This window comes from Peromyscus californicus, unplaced genomic scaffold (genome assembly GCF_007827085.1).
Source record: "Peromyscus californicus insignis strain IS unplaced genomic scaffold, ASM782708v3 Scaffold_4__1_contigs__length_199733344, whole genome shotgun sequence".
In the NCBI taxonomy this organism is placed as follows: Eukaryota; Metazoa; Chordata; class Mammalia; order Rodentia; family Cricetidae; genus Peromyscus; species Peromyscus californicus.
Genome location: NW_026294562.1, coordinates 51,412,720 through 51,417,814, shown reverse-complemented (window position 1 = coordinate 51,417,814; position 5,095 = coordinate 51,412,720).

Here is a 5,095-nt window from a genome sequence, read left to right as displayed (position 1 = left end):
GCGCGGAAGAGCATTCGCGGTCAACTCCCTGCTGAGGTCTGTGGGAGGGTGATGATTTTGTACGAAGCCGGAGTCCAGAAGACCCAAGCAGCTCTCGAACTCTGTTCCCCGCGCCCTGGCGTTGGGCCTGAGTGGCCGGGTGGGGTAGTGTGGTCGGAGGATCGGCCCCGGCCCACCATTCTTCTTTCCCACTGCTTTGTGCAAAACAAACGCCTATGGCACTGCCCTGCACTAGGCTTGCCTGGGGGCGGTTGGCGTAACACGATACTACTGGAGAAACCAGAACCGTCAGAATGCCCTTTCTAGAAGTACAAGGAAAAACAGTGGTGCTATAACGCGATCCTCCTGCGACCCAAAAAGTGCTCGGGTGTTGAGAGACTGCATACACCCAGGCGGGAATTGAGAGGCATTTCCAACAAGCTGAGTATGAACCCTGGTTGCAGTTTGAAGCAGCAAGAGCATGTTGTTGCAGGCAGGGGAGTGGAAGAGTAAGGTTTCTAAAAGGACTCAGGTTGACTCAGCCGGCAAGCCTTAAAGTGTAGCAGGCAGGCAACAAATAACTGGAGAGAGTAACTAACTTGTAATGAAAGTGCTACACCCCTAGCTAGTAGGAGTGTGGGTAAAGACGGTAATTGTTACTTCTCCTCACCTGGAGAGAGAAATTTATGTAGAAAGCCTCCCTCCGCTGCTCCTCACCTCCACCTCTGCTCTTCAGGCCCCTTCACCCCTGTTTTTGCCTTCCACTGGCATATTGGTTTTGTTGTGGTTTGGTTAGACAGGTCTCCCTATGTAGGCCAGCAGGCCTCAAATCTTCCTGCCTTTGCTTCCCGCCAGTACTGGGATTATAGGTGGGTGCCACAATGCTCTGGCTGGTCTTAACTGGAACTTTTAGGGTCTAACAAGGGCCAGGGCAAGCTGAGGCCATGGAAAGGAGCTCTGGTCCTGTACGCCATCTGCACTGCCTTTATACACACTCCTGCTCTGGGCCTTAGATGAAGGGAAGGTGGCCGGTTGTTTTTTTGTTTGTAAATAGAGGGTCTTAAATCACCCAGTCAGTACATACATCTACGTGTGGTGTACACATATATCTCTTTCATGCTACAGTGAAAAGTTCACCCATTGTCAACAGAGATTATATAGTCCATAGCTTTCCTATCACCTGGCTCTTTAAGAAAAATGATGTTGTCCCATGTCAAAGGATGCCATAACTCCATGGGTGCGAAAAGGGGACACTGAGACTGAGTCAGTAAACAGCAGGAATCTCAGAATAGCAGCCTGGTCTCCTGCCCCCAAGTCAGTGAGCATGATACAGTGGGCCCAGATAATGGCACACACAGCAAGTTTGCCAGGGCTGAGGAAACCAGGGCCAAAGACTCAGCATTCTTCTTAAACATTATTGATTGATTTATTCATTCAAATCGTTGCATTTCTGGGCTCTAATCCAACAGTCCCCACAGAGCTGTATCTCTAGTCTTTCAGTACTTTTCTTTAGTAAGCCACAAATAAAGCTGAGCCCCGACCTCTACAGAGGAATAAAATTTTACTATAGTTACATAGTTAGTTGACCTACTTAATTGCCCTATGTACTCAGTATCAGGACCTTTCAAGGCCGTGCACCATTGGTTAGAAATACAAAGACCCATGACAGATTCATTCCAGTATTCACTGACCTTGCTAAACTAACACATTGTTGCTGTGGGCTGTCTTTCTGTCCACTGTGAATATGTGTTGCTCTGATTAGTTGATAAATAAAACTGCATTGGCCTATGGCAAGGCAGCTTAGAGGCAGGCGGGAAATCTAGGCAGATATAGGGAGAAAAGAAAGGAGAGGAGGGAGAGATGCCAGCCTGCTGCCGAAGGAGCAAACCAGTAATGCCACAGCCTCATGGCAACTTATAGATTAATAGAAATGGCTTAAGTTATAATAGCTAGCTAGCAAGAAGCCTGCCATAGGCCACACAATTGGTAATTAATATTAAGCCTCTGAATGATTAGTTTATAAACAGCTATAGGAACTCGGGACTTCGGGGCCGGGCAAGACCGGAGGAAACCTCTGTCTACACATTGTGATGGCAATTCTTTTTTTTTTTTTTTTCTTTTTTGGTTTTTTTGAGACAGGGTTTCTCTGTGTAGCTCTGGCTGCCCTGGAAGTCACTCTGTAGACCAGGCTGGCCTCAAACTCAGAGATCTGCCTCTGCCTCCAGAGTGCTGGGATTAAAGGTGTGCACCACCACTGCCCAGTGTGATGGCTATTTTTGGTTGTCAACTTGACTACATCTAGAATTAACTAAAACTCAAAGGCCATGAGGGACATTTTTTCTTCATTAAATCAATTGAAGTGAGAAGATCCACTTTCCACCCTTTTTTGTTACTTTTTAAAAAAGATTTATTTATTATATATACGGTGTTCTGCCTGCATGCCAGAAGAGGGCACCAGATATCATTACAGATGGTTGTGAGCCACTGTGTGGTTGCTGGGAATAGAACTCAAGGCCTCTGGAAGATCAGCCAGTGCTCTTAACCTCCGAGCCATCTCTCCAGCCCGCTTATTTTATTTTTTGTGATTATAATATAATTACATCATTTCTCCCTTCCCCCTTCCAAACCTTCCTATGTACCCCTCCTTGCTCTCTCTCAAATCCATGGCTTTTTTTTCATGCATAAATGTACATGCATATACATATATATTCCTAATTACAACCTGCTCAAGCTGCGTAATTTTCTTTGTTCTTTCCAGGGCTGACAATTCTGTATGGGATAACTAATTGGTGTGCTCTTCCATGAGGAAGATTATTTCTTCCACTTTTTTTCCTTTAAAACAACTTTTAAATTTAAATATATTTTGATCATATTCTTCCCCTCCCCCAAGTCCTTCCAGATCCTCTCCCTGCCCACCCACCCAACTTTAAGTTCGTTCTCAGAAAACAATCAGAAACGAAATACAACAACAAACACCTCAAACCAAGAAGACAAAATAAAACAACACCCAAACAGAAACAAACAAGAATACCAAACTGTAACCAAATAAAAGCACACACACAAAAAACTGTGGAGTTCATTATATGTTGGTCAACCACTGCTGAACGTGTGGCCTGTCCTGGAGTGGTTGATATACCCAGTGTCACTCCATTGAAGCAAACAGATTTTACCTCTCCCAGCAGATAGGACAGTTCAGTTATTAGCCTTCACTCTGGCTAGGTTTTTCATTCAATCCATTTATTTTTAAAATAAAATAACAAAACTATCACATCAAAGTTGGACAAAACAAACCAACAAAGGAAAATAACCCAAGAGAAAACACAAGAATCAGAGACCCACTTGTTTGCATGCTCAGGAGTCCCATAAAAACCCTAACCTGGAAGCCATATGGACTCAGAGGACCTGGTGCAGCCCCTGCAGGCCCTGTGCTTGCTGCTGCAGTCTGTGAATTCATAGGCGCTTTGCTCAGTTGATTTAAAGAGTCTTGTTTTCTTTGTGTCCTCCATCCCCTCTGGCTCTTATATTCTCTCCACCTCCTCTTCCTTGGGGGTTCTCTGAGCTCTGAGAGGGAGGGATTTGATGGAGACACCTCATTTAGGGCTGAGTGTTCCAAGGTCTCTCACTTCCTGTGTAATGTGGGTCTCTGTTTCCCATCTGCTGCATCATCTCTGATGATGGCTGAACAAGGCACTAATCTCTGAGTAGAGCAAAATATCATTAGGAGTTATTTTATCACTACATTTGTTTTTCTTTCTTTAGAGCAGTACTATTTGGTTTCACACTAGAGCACTGGGCTATCTCAGGTTCTCGGTCACCCAAACAGTGTCAGGTATGAGTTCCATCTTGCGCAGTAAGTCTTAAGTCAAACCAGTTATTGGTTGGTTACTCCCATGAGATTTGTGCCGTTATTGCCCTAGCCTATCTTGCAGGTAGTATACCATTGTAGATAAAGGTGTTGTGGCTGGCTTGGTGTTTGTTTCTTTTTTGATAGCATGCAGAATACCTTCCTGTACCAAAGACACTAGAACATAGGGGTGAAGGCTCTATGTAGGCACCAGCTCCACACTTCCATTGTTCAATGCATTGTATAGGCGTTATCTACAGCACTTTTGATAGGGTGGCCATTTTTACTATATTAACCCTACCAATCCATGACCATGAGAGATCTTTCCATCTGCTGATATCTTCTTCAATTTCTTACTTCAGTGACTGGAAGTTTTTATCATACATATCTTACTTAGATAGACATATCCCAATATATTTTATATTATTTGAGGCTATTGTGGAAGGTGGTGTTTCCCTGATTTCTTTCTCAGACTATTTGTCATTTGTATGTAAGAGGGCTCCTGATTTTTGGGTATGTCATGTATTCATTTTCATTCAATTCTAGAAAGTCTTTGATTTCTTTCTTTATTTCTGTCTTGACCCATTTTTCATTCGATAGAAAGTTGTTCAGTTTCCATGAGTTTGTAAACCTTTTTTTGTGTCTATTGTTGTTAATATTCAGCTTTAACTTATGGTGGTCAGATAGGATGAAGGATATTATTTTGATTTTCTTGTATCTATTGAGACTTGCTTTGTGTCTGAGTATGGGGTCAATTTTGGAGAAAGTTCCATAAGGTGCTGAGAAGAAAGTATATTCTTTTTTTGGGGGATGAAATGTTCTGTAAATATGTCAGATCAATTTAGTTTATAAATAACCTCAGTTAGCGCCAGCATTTCTCTGTTTAGTTTTTGTCTAGATGACCTGTCTTCTGGCAAGAGCAGAGTATTGAAGCTTCCCACTATCAGTGTGTAAGGGTTAATACGTGATTTAAGCTATAGTAGTATTTCTTTTGCAACTTGAGTGGCCTTGTGTTTGGGTGTTGGGGAATATTCCTTTATACTGTGTGAAGATATGTCACTGTGACTGGTTTAGTAAACAGCCCATTGCTAGGCAGGAGGTTATAGCAAGGACTTCTAGAGAGAACTTTGGGAAGGCGGGATTGCCAGCTGGACACAGAGGAAGCTAGACATGCAGGAAGAGAGGTAAAAGTCATGAGATATGCAACAGCATGTAGATTAATAGAAATGGGTTAATTTGTCGGGTGGTGGTGGTGCACTCGGGAGGCAGAGG